This window comes from Neofelis nebulosa, chromosome 4 (assembly GCF_028018385.1).
Source record: "Neofelis nebulosa isolate mNeoNeb1 chromosome 4, mNeoNeb1.pri, whole genome shotgun sequence".
NCBI classification, from domain to species: domain Eukaryota; kingdom Metazoa; phylum Chordata; class Mammalia; order Carnivora; family Felidae; genus Neofelis; species Neofelis nebulosa.
The window spans coordinates 87,650,384-87,667,716 of NC_080785.1; the positions used below are offsets into that span (position 1 = coordinate 87,650,384).

Below are 17,333 nucleotides of genomic sequence, written 5' to 3' on the forward strand. Positions count from 1 at the left end.
CTGACACAAATTACTTACTAATTACGTTGTGCCTCAGTATTAATTGTTAAAGATCACAGCACTTATCTTTTCAGACTTTTTATGAGGATTAAAGGCAACATATGCATTATTTCCAACTATCCCCAGTTTATATTGCAGGCACTTGACAAAAGTAGCTATCATCATTAAATATAAATAGATTAGGAAAGCATTTAGTAATATGCATACACTGACAAAATAATAATAGTATAGTAATAATCACAAGAATACAATCCCTAAAAGGAGAACAAAAAAATTAATATAGATGTACCTACATGAAAGCCAAACCAGGCATAACATGAAACAGTGGTCTGGGCTCCTTCTTGTACCATAATTAAAAATTTCAGGTCAGGTTTTCTTCACTAATCTACCAGGAAGACCTGCTTCTAAAACAGAAGTAAATACTTCCTCTCCTCTCTATATATTATAAAAGAAAGATATAAAGTAGCGAGACATTATATTTGGTATCTAGATTATAAATTAAATCACTGTATTCATTGAATTTTATACTACAGCTGTCATATAAAATGTGACCCACATACAACCAGGGGCATTCTAGACCTCTAAGTCAACATTACACAATTACTTTAATTAAAACTATATTCTATAATGCAAACAGTAAACTATATAGTTCTTTTTGTATAATGATAACAGCATATATGAGAATCATTGCTTTTATTATATACGCTTATGTTTTTTCATGCAACCAATTAAAGTTCTAAATTTTAAAAAGTTATGGGGCACCTGGGTGGCTCAGTCAGTTGAGCGTCAGACTCTTGACTTGGGCTCAGGTCATGATCTACAGTTGTGAAATAGAGCCCCATGTCAGACTCGATACTGGGCATGGAACCTACTTAAGATTTTCTTTTCTTTTCTTTCTATTCCTTCTTTCTCTCCCCCCCCACCCCTCTGCCACTTGTGCATGCACACACACGTTCTCTCTCAAAAATAAGAGTCAAGAGCTAAAATAAAGATGTTTAGCAATATATAATGTCAGAGCTACAAAGAGAATCAAATATCTAGAAATTATTTCCTTCTTTGTTTTATGACATTGTATACGTGTTTTCCTATCCAATTCCTATCCAATTCTATGAATGTTACACTTCAAATAAAGCTCTCCACCTAAATTCCTTCATCTCTTTACTGAAATCCTACCACACTATCCTTCAAAGATTCGCTCAAAAATCCCATCCTCCCTGCCTACCTGCATTTCCACAAGTACCACCTCTACTTTCCATTTGTCTTGTGGTATTCAACTTACTGCACTAATAATTACTTTTTCTAGTATCCTGCTAGATTAAGGTACTTGAAGGCAGAAGCTTTATATTGTTGTTTTTGTCTTTTTATTAAAACCTACCACAGCACCTAAGCACTAAAAATATTTGTCAAGCTGAATAGTTATACCGTGCTAATAGAGATCTCAGATTTCAAAGACAAACACAATGCTTGAAGTACCACAAGGAGTACCATAACTTCCTGAGTATTACTAAGTATCATACTGTAATTCAACTGTTCCTGATTATGAAGAATTGGTAGCCTTTCACTATTATATAATTACATACCCAACTACTAAGTGTATGTAGAAAACCCAAAAGCTTTCTTATATACCAGTAACAATCTGGAAGAAACTCCCCAAAATAAAATAAAATGCCAGATGAAAACTCATAATCTGTATTAAAAATCAGTACACTTTATGGAGACATATAACAATACAAGGGTAGGTCAGGGTACCTGGGTGGTGGAGTTGATTAAGCATCTGACTTTGGCTCAGGTCATAATCTCACGGTTTGTGAGTTTGGGCCCTGCATTGGACTCTGTGCTGACAGTTCAGAGCCTGGAGCCTGCTTCAGATTCTGTGTCTCCCTCTCTCTCTGCCCCTCCCCCACTCACATCTCTATCTCTCTCACTCAGAGATAAATATTAAAAGAAAAAAAAAAGAATATAAGGGTAGGTAAAGACATACATGTAACTTTTAAAATTTTTTTTTTTTTTTTAATATTTATTTTTGAGAGACAGAGTGTGAGCCCGGGAGGGACAGAGAGGAGTCACAGATCTGAAGCAGGCTCCAGGCTCCAAGCTGTCAGCACAGAGCTCAACACAGGGCTTGACCCATAAGCCCTGAGATCATGACCCGAGCCGAAGTCAGATGCTCAAAATGACTGAGCCACCCAGGTGCCCCCCCCCTTTTTTTTTATTTTAAACGTTTATTTTTGAGCGACAGAGCATGAGTAGGAAAGGGGCAGAGAGAGAGGGAGGCATAGAATCCAAAGCAGGCTCCAGGCTGAGGTATCAGCACAGAGCCCAACACAGGGCTCGAAGTCATGAACCACAAGATCATGACCTGAGCTGAAGGTGGATGCTTAACCAACTGAGCCACCTAGGTGCCCCAAAACATACATGTAACTTTTGAATATAAAGAAAATTCTGTAATTAAAATCTGCCCTTAATTTAATCAACAAATTTAATGAAACACCCTAAGTGATTAGTGGGTTGGGAGAGTGGACTTTACAAAATAATTCTCAAGTTAAGCAAGAAGGAAAAGTAAGAATAAGGGCACTTTGATCCAAACCTCAAATACAGAAGTTTTCAAAATGCACTATAGTCCTAAAGGTAAAACCTAAAACTATAAAGTATCTAAAAGAAAACATAGGAGAAAAACCCTTGTGATCCTGGGTTAGGCAAAGCCCTCTCAGTTAAGACACAAAAAGCACATTCCATACAAAAAATAAATTATAAAGTGGACTTCATCAAAATTAAATTTTTCTGCTATGAAAAAGTGTGAAGGACAACATTAAGAGACTGAAAATTCACAGAATGGGAGAATACATTCATGAAATACATATCTGATAAAGAACTTGTACACAGAATAAAGAACACTCACAATTTGAAAATAAGAATAACAGATAATCTGAACAGATACTTCACCAAACAAGAGACAAGGATGGAAAATAAGTACATAAACGATGTTCAACATCAGTAGTCATTAGGGAACTGCAAATTAAAACTGCAATGAAATACTGCTACACCCACTAGGATGACTAAGATTTAGTAAACTGACATCAAAAGTTGGTGGGTATGAAAAAAAGTACAGCAACTTTAGAAAAGTATGGCAGTTTTTTATGAAGTTAAACATAAACTTACCATACAACCCAGTAATCCCATTTCTAGATATTTGCTCAAGAGAATGAAAAATACATCTACTACAAGATTCGTCTGTGAACAATTGTAGCAGAAACAAAACCCAAAAACCAGAAACAATCTAAATGTCCATCAATGGTGAAATGAAAAAACAAACTGTGGTATCTCTATGCAATGAACTACTCAGAAATAAAAGAAATGAGGGGTGCCTGGGTGGCTTAGTCGGTTAAGTGTCCAAATTTGATTTTGGCTCAGATCATGATCCCTGGGGTCATGAATGAGATGGAGCCCAATGTTCTCCATGTTGAGTGTGGAATCTGCTTAAGATTCTCTCCCTCTGTCCCTCCCCTGCTCACACTCACTCTTTCTCTAAAAAAATAAATAAATAAAAAATAAAAAAAAAGGAATGAATTGATTACTGCAACAACACTGATAAATCTCAAAAAAGGAATATGCTAAATGAAAGACACCAAACATGAAAAAGACAGTGTAGGATTCAACTTTTTTGACAATCTGGAAAAGGATTTCCATTTATAATGCCATTACAGATATGGTAAACACATGCAGATTAAAACCGTAAAATATCCTCTTTGTGTAATGTATTGATAAGCTTCATTTGTTTGACATTAGAGTATATAAAATGTCAATTCTGGTAACTCAAGCTGAGTCAAACACAATACAATTAGTATCATCTACAGAGTCTTTCTAGTTCCTGTGCCCTTAATACCTGCCTTTTGTACTCACTTGACAATTTTACCATCGTCTGTGAGTTGCTGGTCAACATCTCATCCCGTTATCACTTTTCTGCCATTCTTAGTTGGAAATACGTGCCCAAACTTTCCTGAATAACAGGCAGACATCTCTTCTGAGCAGGCAGAAAGGGCTGACACGTAGTATTACTCATTCATTTCCGAAATAGTTATTGAGGACCCAGAGGTACCCTGACCTAAAAAGAAGAGAACCACAGCCCCCAGTTTTCACAGGTTATGTCTAGTGAAGAAGACAATTAATTGATTAAAATGAAGTGAAGAAGATAGAAGAAGTGCAAGGTGACGTGGGAAGAGACAGCAAGGGGACCTAACCTAATCTAGAGAATAGCAAAGGCCTTCCTTTCATGTGGAGTCCTGATAGATGAGTGTAGTCATTAGCTAGGTGCAGTAGAAATGTGGAACTAGGGAGGGTAGAATAATGGGTACAGAAAGTCCTAGGCAGCAAGGAGCACTGAGGAGAAGCTGAAGAGCTAAACAAGAATATGATCATTCAGAGAGTTGGAGGACATTTTGGGATTTGAACATCATGTCATAAAGAGAAAAGTGACATGATCACATATGCATTCAGATCTCTAGTTATCACTTAAGGCTGTACCATGAAGAACGAATTGAAAGATCACAGACCTGAAGTAGGGATTCCAATAAAGAGGCAGTTATATAATGATCTAGGGTAGAGATAATGGTAATTTGAACTAAGACTAGAAAGGACAGTGAAAGGACACAGATATATGAAAGATAGTGATTAGAACTGACAAGACTTGGCTACAGGTTAGACAAAGGTAAAGTGTAGAATCCAGTTTTAAAGCTTGAGCCACTAGATATATGATGGCATTGAGATAAAGAACATACACAGCAAGACAAATTTGAGTAAGGAAGGCTATGGGTTTTGAACATACTGATTTTACAGCTCTACGGAATATCTAATAGGGATTATGTCAAGGAGGCAGTTGAATCTATGGATCTAAAACTCCAAACTAAACTAAGATTTGGGGAGTGCTAACAACAGACATTAGAAAACCAACAAGGAGATTAGCAAAGTCAGAGAGAAGAGTACTGTAAAAGAGCCCCAAACTAAACCAAATACTAAGATAAGGAAAGAGATAAGAAAAATGGTGGGGGAGGCTGGAAGACGGAGGACAAATGTGAGATAAATTGTTAAATTGTTAGGCCATGTCTAATCTTGATTTTTTTTTTAGAGCCCTTTTAAAGGCTATGAACAGCTGGTTACCTAAGAACTAAGACAGGATCTGAAATTATTTGTTCCTCACAAAAAAACAGTGGTTGTTACCTGCTACTATCAGTGACTTTTAAAATGGTCCCCTCCACATACCCAATACTGAAACATACACACACTCACTGAACAGAATCTCCTAAACATTTTAAAACTTTAGGGGAGCCTGGGTGGTTCAGTCGGTTGGGCATCCGACTTTGGCTCTGGTCATGATCTCACAGTTCATGGGTTTGAGCCCTGAGCCAGAGCTCTGTGCTGACAGCTCAGAGCCTGGAGCCTGCTGTGGATTCTTTGTCTCTCATTCTCTCTGTCCCTCCCCTGCTCATGCTTTGTCTGTCTCTCTCTCAAAAATAAACATTAAAAAAAATTCTTTTTAATTTTTAAACTTTACACATTGACTCACCACTAACTGGCGCTTCATGTGATAAGAATTCTAACATAAGGTACTTGATTGTATCTCAAACTTATATACATCGTTTCCAACCAGGTCTCCTGCAAGCTTACCCACATTTTTTCAATGATATGCTTATTTTCTCCATCTGAAACAATAAAATTAAATACATAAATCCTTTGTTGCTATATATTTGTATTTATGAAGCCCTATCATACATTCCCTTTCAAAATCTTTTCTGGGGTGTCTGACTCTTGATTTCAGCTCAGATCATGATCTCACAATTTGTGAGATGGAGCCCTGTGTCAGGCTCTGCGCTGACAACAAGGAGCCTGCTTGGGATTCTCTCTCCCTACTCTCTCTGCCCCTGCCCTGCTAGCACTCTCTCAAAATAAATAAATAAACTTACAACACACACACACACACACACACACACACACACACACACACACACACCTTTTCCTTTCCATGTCCAGGAGTTCCAATCATCTTACTACTAAAATCACTTCACTTTACTACTAAAGTAGTCTCCAATATCCCTGTCTCTAATTTTTCTCTCAGCCAATTCATCCTACATAGTGCTAACAAATCAATATTCCTAAAATACGAATTTGAATAAATTATCACTCTATTAAAAAAAACCCCAAAAAAACTGTGCTTTGCTGTTGCCCACAGAATGAAGTCTGAACTCCTTATCCTGGCAAATAGAAGGCATATCATGGCAAACTTTCAACTGGCATGGTGTGTTATTTCCCAACTTTGTACAAAATCACCAATCCCAGCTGAATGGTTCTATTCACAGACTACTGAACATGCCATCCACACTTCTGCTTCTGTCTCTACGATCTTGCTCATACCATTCCCCCTAATAAGCCTGTCTCCATCATCTCCATTTACCTAAGTCCTATTCTTCTTTCAAAGTCTGGTTATTTGGTAAACTAGCTCACAATGTAAGGTGCAATTCTGGATGAAGGAGATTTAAAAACATTAACCCAGTTTGCACAATAGCGTAGAGCTGGGGCTCTGAAGTCAAACTACATAATGATCTAAAACTTAGATTGCCTGTTTATTTAATATCCTTGGCAGGTTACTTAAATTTTCTGAGCTTCCATACAATACTTAAAAAAGGCTAATATCTAACTAAACTTTAAAGAAGTTGTTAAAATTAGATAGAAACACATAAAAGTGCTGAGTACTGGGGCGCCTGGGTGGCGCAGTCGGTTAAGCGTCCGACTTCAGCCAGGTCACGATCTCGCGGTCCATGAGTTCGAGCCCCGTGTCGGGCTCTGGGCTGATGGCTCGGAGTCTGGAGCCTGTTTCCGATTCTGTGTCTCCCTCTCTCTCTGCCCCTCCCCCGTTCATGCTCTGTCTCTCTCTGTCCCAAAAATAAATAAAAAACGTTGAAAAAAAAAAAAAGTGCTGAGTACAGTTCTGTAAATGTTACCTATTGGTATTATTGTTATTGTTTCTGTCCTCAAGTAGCTTAAATTCTAGCTCAAGCTGCATCCAATTACTCATTGTATCAGCTTGTGGCCCAACTCAGCCTGACAGAATTTACTAATTCTGATATTTTCATCATCCTCAAAGCAGAAAATTGAAAAATGGTGGCTATTTGCTCCCTCTTAAGGTATAAAGTTCATTAGTGATTTAGCCAGAAAATGAATGTCTGGAGACATCCATTTTTCAGAATATTGTTCCACATGTCAAACCACTGAAGTGGTTCTGATTTAAGTAATATCTAAAGAAAGTGTATACCCTTTCTATAAAAAAGCTAACAAGTGTAGCTACTCAAATTTGCAATGCAAAGAGGACAGATAAAATTAATTTCTTAAGGAGCACCTGCATGGCTCAGTTGGTTGCGCATCTGACTCTTGAATTTTGCTCAGGTCATGATCTCACAGGGTCATGAGATCAACCCCACCTGTGCTGCGCATGGAGCCTGCTTAAGATTCTCTCTCTCTCCCTCTACCTCTCATGGTAGAGGTATTTTTTTTTCCTTCAATCACTGAGAACAAGGCAAAGATCATAAAATGATGACTATAACGATGCCTGTTCTGAAGGCATTGATATAATGTAAACAGGAATTCATATAGGTATATGGCTAATTTATAATAGTCGACAGAGGACATTATGTAATAGAGATTATAATTTTGAAATATATATAGTTTCTAACATGCTATACTATTATATATTTACTATATTAAAAAGACTGGTAGGGGGCGCCTGGGTGGCTCAGTCGGTTAAGTGTCCGACTTCGGCTCAGGTCGTGATCTCCCGGTCCGTGAGTTCGAGCCCTGCGTTGGGCTCTGTGCTGACAGCTCAGAGCCTGGAGCCTGTTTCAGATTCTGTGTCTCCCTCTCTCTGACCCTCCCCCGTTCATGCTCTGTCTCTCTCTGTCTCAAAAATAAATAAACGTTAAAAAAAAAAATTAAAAAAAAAAAAAAAAGACTGGTAGGAATTTCTTATTTTTGGCCTGTGTTACCAATATTGTAACAGATCACCAATTGTAACTAGACTACTACACTCAATCTTTAACTATAAGCATTCTGCAAGTAGTTTTCCAAAATTCAAACTATGGTGAATTAAGAATTCAAGAAACGTGTTTACCATGAAATTCTAGTCAGACCAATGAACTTATTTACTTTGGTACTCCAAATCAAAATAGATTGCCAAATGTTAATCGACATATAAGAGTAGCGATTTATTATGAATTCCTCATTCCCAAATCTAATTCATTTTTTAGTTAGAAATAGTTTGGCATCATTCTTTAAGTCCCAACGGAATGGGTAACTCAGGCAGAAATCATTGATACTGAAGCCATGAAGTAAAAAATAACTGAGAAACTGGATATTCACAAAGCATCAACACACAGATTACAAACTAAATGCAAACAAAAAATGAACTATAATAATGGGGACAATGGGCACCTCAACCAATTTACTAACGGCACAACCTAGATATTATATGCATCCTGATGGGATATAATATGAAATATGCCTATGAAATATTCTCACCAAAACTAGTTAATCTGAATTTAATCAGCCTTGACCTTGATACCTAACTTCCAGGTTATAATAAATAAAAAGAATCAAGTTAAATACCACCACAACATGGGTGTAGATATTAAAAATAAAATCTTTAAAAATAAATAAATAAAATACCAGAATGAAATAAGTGTTTAAAAATCATGAATATAAAAAAAAAAAAAATCTACAAGGTAACAGGTATGTTGAACTAGTATCTTCAAAAAGTCTATCTCAGGCGCCTGGGTGGCTAAATCGGTTAAGCCTCTGACTCGGTTTTGACTCAGCTCATGATCTCATGGTTCTTGAGATCAATCCCCAAGAAGGACTCTGTGCTGAGACCACAGAGCCTGCTTGAGATTCTCTCTCTCCCTCTGTCTCTCTCTGTCCTTCCCCGCTGGCCTGTGAGCACGTGCACTTTCTCTCTCTCTCTCTCAAAATAAATAAATTTTACAAAAAGTCAACGTCACATGAAGAAAAAAATGTGAGTGGGACGGTTCTAGATTAAGATAAACAGATGTAGTGTGTTTGTGGTACAATGGGGAAATTGGGGGTTATTGGAAGACTTTGAATACACGCTGTATGATTATTTTCTTAAATGTTTTAATGTTATTTTAGTTATGTGGTTACTTTTAGAAGATGAAGGCTGAACTATTTAAGAATGAAGTATCATGGGGCACCTGGGTGGCTCAGTTGGTTGGGTGTCCGACTTCAGCTCAGGTCATGATCTCACAGCTCGTGAGTTTGAGCCCTGCATCAGGCTCTGTGCTGACAGCTCAGAGCCTGGAGCCTGTTTCGGATTCTGTGTCTCCCTCTCTCTCTCTACCCTCCTCCACTCATGCTCTGTCTCTCTCTGTCTCAAAAATAAACAAACATTAAAAAAAATTTAAAAAAATGAACTATCATGTCTTTTAAATAAGTCCGTTCTTACATATGATAAAATATTAACAACTGTCGAATCTAGGAGGAAAATCAACATAAGATCATTGTTATTCTCTCAGCTTTTCTGTATGCTTAAATTTTTTTATAATAAAAATTCAGGAAAAAAGAAAAAGTTGGAAAAAGTTTTAAAGTTCATCTTCACTTTCTTCTTCCTGTTTATCACAGTCTAAAGGGAAAAAAATTAAGTTAACTGTAGCACTGTGTAGTTAGGCTCAGACTCTTGCAGAGATGGGGTTGATCCAAATTCTTTACACATTAGCCATGCAACTCTGAGTGAGCTAAGAAAAACTCAGAGTTTTAATCTAAAAATATTGAGATAATACCATGGCACATGACAAGCACTCAACAAATGCCTTTCCTTTCTCCCACCAAACCCTCAAATTTTATTTCCTAAGCTGTTGTGGCTGACTGCACACTGACTTCACAAGTATCTGCTCCAAAATAAATGTTATTGGGAGGTTTTTGTCTGCTTGCTTGCTTATTTATTTATTTAATTAATTAATTAATTTATTTATTTATTTATTTATGAGGGGGAAGAAGAGAGCACACACAAGCAAGGGAGAGTGGCAGAGGGAGAGAGACTATTAAGCAGATTCCACACTCAGCAGAGAGCCCGAGGAGGGGCTCAATCTCACCACCTGGGCTGAAATTAAGAGACGCTCAACTGACTGAGCCACCCAGGTGCCCCTTGTCTGCTTAGGTTTACTTTGATGATACTAAATAGTTAACCCAACCCTGGGGCACAGCTGGTGGGAATATAAAATGGTACAACTGCTATGGAAAACAGTATGGCAGTTCCTTTAAAAAACTGGAAGATTACCATATGATCCAGCAGTTCTACTTCAGGGCACATACCCAAAAGAACTGAAAGTAGAGACTCAAACAGATATTTGTACCCATGTTTATCACAGCATTATTCACAAAAGCCAAAAGGTAGAAGAAACCAGGTGTCCATCAAGGGATGAATGTTTAAACAAAATGTGGTATATACCTATAATGGAATATTCGGCCTTAAAAAGGAAATTCTGACACCATGAATGAATCTTGAAGACACTATGTTAAGTGAAATAAACCTGCCACAAATGGACAAATACTTTATGATTCCACTCATACGAGGAAATGCTTAGTCAAATTCAGAGGCAGAAAGTAGAATGGTGGTTGTCAGGGGCTGTTGGGGCTAGTGGGGAAGAGAAAAAGGGTAGTTATTCTTTAATGGGTATGTAGTTTCATTTTGGGAAGATAAAAAAAGTTCTGAAGATGAATGGTGGTGATGGTTGCACAACAATGTGAATGTACTTAATGCCACTGAGTTGTACACTTAAAAATGACTAACATGGTACGTTTTAGGTATATTTTACCATAACTTTTTAAGAAGTATTTTTTAAAAGGAGTTAAGCAATATGTATATATATGTATATATATCTATATGCGCACATCTACTCCAAAAGGAGATATACCAAATCATTAATGAGTTTGGGACTACGGCAGATTTTCACTCTTTAAAAGCATACACATAGGCATTGGTGAAACTTTACAGGCATTATTAGTTCCATAATGCAAAAAGTTTCTATCCTACTTATTTTGGGGTGAAATGACAGATGCTGGGAATATGCTTTAAAATACCAGTTCAAAAAATAAAAATAAGTGGAGGAAAGGAAACGAAACTTGAAGTGTTAAATGTTAACTGTCAAAGCAGTGTGAAAGGTAGACTCAGAATTCATTATACTGTTATGGTTTCTTTTGTATTAATTAAAAATTTTTCATGAGGAAAAAATTAAATTTTTTCAATCTACAGTTCAAGAGTAAATAATATGTACAACACATTAATGTATCTTGAAAAATAAAAATGTCTGAAGTTATAAAAATATTAGTTTAGTTAAGAATGCACTTTTACCACTGATTCCCCTAATCTCATACACAAAGATTTTATGTAAGCTACAATATTTCATAATTCTTTTTACTCTAGCACAAAATAAGCATCCTTATTTTTTCAATACTCTATTTTAAGTAGTTTATGCGTAACTTGGAAGTTTAATTCATTTAAGGATGGTGAAAAATAGCAATTACCAAAATAACTACACCTCGAAAATAAAAATTTCTTTCAAAAAGTTAGTATAGGCCATACTAAATACCAGAAATTCCCAGAAACCAGGATACCAGTGGAAAAACTATACAGGTTATACCTATCTGTAAGTTCAGTGACATGAAATGTCTCTGTTGTGTTAGACACAACACAACACAACACAACACAACAACCTAACTCCTAAGAAGAGTTAGGAGCTAACATCTGTTATAAAAGGGTGCTATGTGCTAGATTCATGTAACTCTAACAACCACACCGTGAAAAAGGTATCTCTAGAAAACAGATAAGTTGGGCTCAAAGAGATTAAGTGATTTCATCAATGTTCCAAAAATAGGAACACATCAAAATAAGGCTAAAATTTAAGATCTAGTTTTAAAAAACATACCCAAACAATAGAGAGAAACAGAAACAGAAATTCCATCTTTCATGTAACGAGGAGATACTGTAACTGTAACCTGAAATACAATGTATAAAGGCAGAAAACCGGCTGATGGTAGAATGGTAAACAATTTAGCATAATGGAAGAAGGTTAATGTTAAGTCCTACAGAGATAATACCAAACAATCCTATTTACTATGCAGTACCCTTAGAAAGGCTTAGAAATTGGAGTTGCTAGGGGTGCCTGGGTGGTTTCAGTCAGTTGAGCATCAGGCTCAGATCATGATCCCAGGGTCATGGGATTGAGCCCTGAGTCAGGATTCTCCCCTGAAGCCTGCCTGAGATTCTTTCTCCCTCTGCCCCTCTCCCCCACTTGCACTCTGTCTCTCTAAAATAATGAGGAAGGAAGGAAGGAAGGAAGGAAGGAAGGAAGGAAGGAAGGAAGGAAAAGAAAGAAAGAAAGAAAGAAAGAAAGAAAGAAAGAAAGAAAGAAAGAAAGAAAGAAAGAAAGAAAGAAAGAAAGAAAAAAACTGGAGTTGCTAGGAGAAGCAGGAGAGCAGACGCAACCCCCACCCCTCCCATACACACACTCTCACCCTCCCTCTCTGTCTCTCCTAAGGGAACGAGAGGTATGATCTCCAGCAAAACTGAATCAGAATGGCTCCAGGTTCAGGTGCATCCCACACAGAAAAAGGAAAAAGTGACATATTCATATGAAAACAGGGAGACTAAATGAAAATCCAGAAACTGAATGGTGAAACTTAGTTTTCTTCCTTGATCCAGCATTAGAGTCTTACCATCTAAACTTATTACCTCTGCCAATCCCCTCATCTCCATTATTCCAGTTATACAGATGGACAGAAAAATGAAGGACCTTTATCTGAAGAAATTGAAAACCTTGTCACCTACTACCCAGGGAAAAGAAGATAAAATATGGGAGGGGTGTCCAGCTGGCTCAGTCAGTAGAGCATGTGACTCTTGATCTCAGCAAGGTTAAGTTTGAGCGCCACTTTGGGTGTAGAGATTACTTAAAAATAAAATCTTGAAAAACAAGATAAAACATGGGAGTTCATTAGTCACTAAGCCATGCTCATGCATGCCCAGTGAGCTTTCAAATCAGCTTTGAATGTTCCTTGAGTATGAAGGAATGGCTAAGGATCACGGAGAGCTGCAGAAAGCCTCCAACAAAAAGAAAAAGACCAAAACCAACAACAACAACAAAAATTTTAGAGGAACCAAAAATAATACAAGAAACAAAGAAATTATAATTAATATTCTTGAACAGGTAACAGAAGTGCTACACCCATGAAAAAAGAACAAGATGCTACAATACAGGATCAAAGAACAAGAGTTCATAAAACATTGTTTTAAAAGAGAGCTAAAATTTAAAAATTCAATGAAAAGGTTGAAATCTCCCAGATCACAGCAACTTTTTGAGATCAAATTTCTCAACATCAACACTGGAAGCTAGGCAATACGGGAACACCTCCAAACTTTGAGGGAAAATGATTTCCAATATACAAACCTCTCAACAGCCAGTCAACTGTGAGGGTAAAAATAAAATCCCCCCCCCCAAAAAAAAATTATTTCCAACATACACTTCCACAGTAATAGTAGAGGAAACCAAAATGAAGGAATAAACCAAAAGGAACACATAGGATCCAGAAAAAAGGGACTCAACAAAAGTGAAAGAAATTCTCAGAGTATCAGCTAAGGGAAGTCCCAAGATGACAGCTTTGCAGCAGGCCTAAAGAGAAAACCAGACTAAAGCAGGAAGAAAGACAGCTACAGAAGAGATGACTACAAGAACAAATAGAACTGGTAAGTTTATCTGACAGATCTGACCATGTGGAAAATTGTACTGAGAAGCATTTTATGGAGCTGCTGGAGGGTATAGAAAGATTTTGCTAGACAAAACTAAACAAATGAAAAAACAAGGCATGAAAAAAGGTTATACAAGAAAATGAAATTACAGTAAACTATGCCAGCAGTGACAAATATTTGGCCATAATGATGAAAACTCTAAAACTGAATTTAAGGTAAAACTGTGGAATTAACAATATTAGAAAGATAGGGGAAAGTATAGTTTGAAAAGTCTTCCAACATCACTGACATTTACATACCTTAAATTATTCATTTCTAACAGACTCCTGACTATAAAGAACAAACTGACGGTTATCAAAGGGGAGGGGAGAGGGGTTAAAAGCTTAAGGAGGGCACTTGTGATGAACACTGAGTGATGTATGAAATTGTTGAATCACTACATCGTATACCTTAAATAAAAAGAACACTGTATGTTAACTGGAATTAAGATAAAAAGAAAAATAACTATTATTCAATTCTTTAAGAGTCTCTATTTTCATTAGAGTTAAATTCTGTATACTTTCAAGGCAAACATTCTGTGAAATGCTCTGGTTTTATCTTGAGATATTTTACAGAATCATTCTAAGGAAAAAAAAAGTTAATAAATGCAAAGCAAAAACACTAACAAAAATTAGAAGATCTATACAAGTTTTACTGCTTACTTGAATCATTAAAGCACTTTGTTATCTAATAATACGTTTGTTTTGCTCTTTGCTAGAATATAATTCTAAATGTCAGATACTTCCAGCACATGTCCATTTTTTACCTTCCACATTTACCAATTCAAAAATTTTACCAATTCAAAAATTTATTCACTCCTACAGGAAGATGGAATGTGAATTCTTCAGCAGATTACCTCTATAACCAAATCTGGTTATTTTCTAGTTTTAAAAATTTTAAATGTTTTGCACATCTCCTTTTTATAAGAAATAAATTTAACTTTCACATGATGACTCAGGCTATCATGGAAATCAGCTACCGCACTATGACCAGATGGCCTCACAGGTTTTAGGTGCATAAGGCATGAACCTTTATGCTAAATGGGCTTGAACTGCCACATTTTTGTTATTCTGTTGTTTATCACTCTTAACTTTCAAATCCACTGTCAATGATCCTTACTGTGTCTGGACTAATCCACTTTTTAATTTGCTATGGGGTTAAAAAATCATCATGTTTCTGACTCAAATAACATTGACTAAGTGGCCTGCCAAGGCTTTTCATACACAGTTTCATTTAATCCATGTAATTCCTGTTAGAATGGTAGCCAATAAAAAAAATTAGTTCTCACTAAAGACTTAAAAAAAAAAAAAAAAAAAACCCCAAAACCAAACCTACTACAGTACAGGAACTTAACTGGTAAATGGGGTAGTGGGCTAGATTTTTTGGATTTTTGTTGTTGTTTGCTTTTTCAGGGAAGATTCATTCTATTTTCTTTGCTTAGATGTCTTTATAGCTCACTTCCTGTTCTGATTCAGATTGTTCAATCATGAAGCTATGGGATAATTGGGGTCACTGAACTATCCTATGTGCTATCCATGAACTATCCAACTTAGAGCAACACTAGAAAGAGTTATATATATATATATATATATATATATATATATATATATACACACACACAACACAACAGACCTAACCACTAAGATTTTTCTAAAGTAAACTCTAAGCCCAACCTGGGGCTTGAACTCAAGGTCCTGAGATCATGCATCACATGCTCCACCGACTGAGGCAACCAGGCGTCCCACCCCCCCCAACCCCCCGCGCCATCCACTCACTAAGATTCTTATATAAAGCCCACAGAAATGAGAATTGGATTACAAATTAGGATTTTCATATTTGCAATTATATTTATATTGAATTGATGTATGTAATCTTGCTATTTTAATAACAGTTGCTTAAGAGTTTTCTTAATTAAAATAAATTTGATTTAGTTAAATCTGAACTTTAGAAGGATAAGAGTACTTCTTAAATTAAAAGGGAAAGATTTCCACCATTAAATTTATCAAAACACTGAAAAAAATTCTCTTTGATTTTTAGTTTTTTCTCAGTAAAATGGCAGCATTTCTCTCTCTCAAAAAAAAAATGAAAATCATACAATAGTGTTTACATCTAGTCATACGTAAAAACCCTACATAAATCATGGAAAAACATGTTCCCCACATTTTAATGTAGCAGCTATCATTCCTCATATTAAAGCATAATATAAGCTGTGACCTTCAAAAGGAGGAGCCTAAACGTAAAAGACTACAGAAATTTCTCTTTAACAGCCATTTCATTTTAAGGGCCATTTTTATGCTCCATATTTTAAGTTAGACTTGTGAAAGAATGTTTACTTCTTTATTTTCAGCCATTCCAATACACTGACAAATGTTATACCCCACATTCACTTCCTCATTCAAAGAATTCAGAAGAACAAATACACTGTTTACATACCACAAATAAAATACCAAACTGCAAATGCACAGACTTTCAGGCACTTATAACTTTTCAAGGTAACCACTAAAACAAAATGGCTTTAAAATATTAATCATATTAAAATTCCAGAGCTAATAGTATAAATTCCATCCTCAAAACCACTTTCCTAGAAGCAACACAGTCCAAAACTGAGAGAACTTTACTCAGTGCCAGAGTTCCTGATGGCTATGCTTAGATGTCAAAGCTTTGCTGTAAGCAAAACAGCAGGGAAGAAGTAACCCTGTTACTACATACTCCTGTGCAGCATTTTTAAAAACTGTGAAAACTGCCACTCAAACAGAATTATTCATGATTTAAGCTACAATTAGATCAGCAATGCTAAAACTGCTTGACATGTCGTTTTTCCTCAGAAACAATGATACTTTCACAGTACATTTTCAATGTATATTTATAATAAACGTCATTATATGCTTTAGTCTTTTGATCACATAAAAATCTACTTTTTAACCAGTCTCCATGTTGTGCCACCGTCAGATCACTATATATCAATAACGAAATAAGTAGGATCATCTATTTTAAATAAACACTTTCGGAAAATTATATGGCTAGCCTACATTTTAAAAGAAAACTGCCTAGCCCTGTCTGAAACGGACGCTCGTGAAATTTGCCATTTTCTGATGTTAAAACATTTTGCAGTCACTTGATCTGACCAAAAAACGTCAACGCTCCTGATTTTATCATTTGCTGCAGGAAAAAAGAATATGGCTGAAAATTCTCTCCGAAGGGTGGTGGTATTCCAAAGAGGACCCCAGAAAACACTTGAGAATACGGAGCGGTGCGGAAGGTACCTTATGAAACAGCACACTTCGGGCCCTGCACACTACCTCATTTCCCTAATAGGGATGAAAAGCTCGGGCCTCTGGTAGCTTCCAGCTGACGCCAATGCTCTCCACACCCCTTTTTTGACAGGATTTTCTGGCGCTGGAGCCTGTGTTCAGAAATACGAATTCCGCGATCACGTCTAAACGGTCTAAATAATCAAGAATCTTTTACTAGACCAAACCCTTCGCGATCCCATCAC

General features: G+C 36.5%; 1 protein-coding gene across 1 annotated transcript in view; it reads right to left on the reverse strand.

The window, feature by feature from the left end:
- RSBN1L (round spermatid basic protein 1 like) overlaps positions 1-17,333 on the reverse strand; it is a 69,050-nt gene that overhangs the window by 50,785 nt on the left and 932 nt on the right. The gene's annotated exons all lie outside the window — the stretch shown is intronic.